Consider the following 378-nt stretch of genomic DNA (forward strand, 5'->3'; position numbering starts at 1 on the left):
GCTTCCAACGGAACTTTATGTGGAACCAAGAAACGAGCTCGAAGACCTTTCCGTTCAGCAAGCTCATCTTCCGTAATGGCCGGGGGCCCGATGATGTGGGGGCGTAACAATCGAGTTACTACGTCCTTCGCTTCCACAGCGGGATCCCCCGGGCGGAAGCCATATTCCACACGAGGGTCAACGACCGACTGTGGATGGGCGCGCATCAGAGCCGCCTGATGAACAGCTTTCAGCTACCGCTTCTGTGCCTCATCGAGGTCATCGGTGATTACACCACGTTTCTCAGGTGACGAGAAGTCAAGAAACAGACATGGGCTCTGCAAGGTGCGAGCAGGGCTCATCTCACGCCGCTGGTGTGGCTCGCCTTCCTCGTCATTT

The sequence above is a fragment of the Plasmopara halstedii genome (assembly GCF_900000015.1).
Source record: "Plasmopara halstedii genome assembly, contig: Scaffold_430, whole genome shotgun sequence".
Taxonomy (NCBI): domain Eukaryota; phylum Oomycota; class Peronosporomycetes; order Peronosporales; family Peronosporaceae; genus Plasmopara; species Plasmopara halstedii.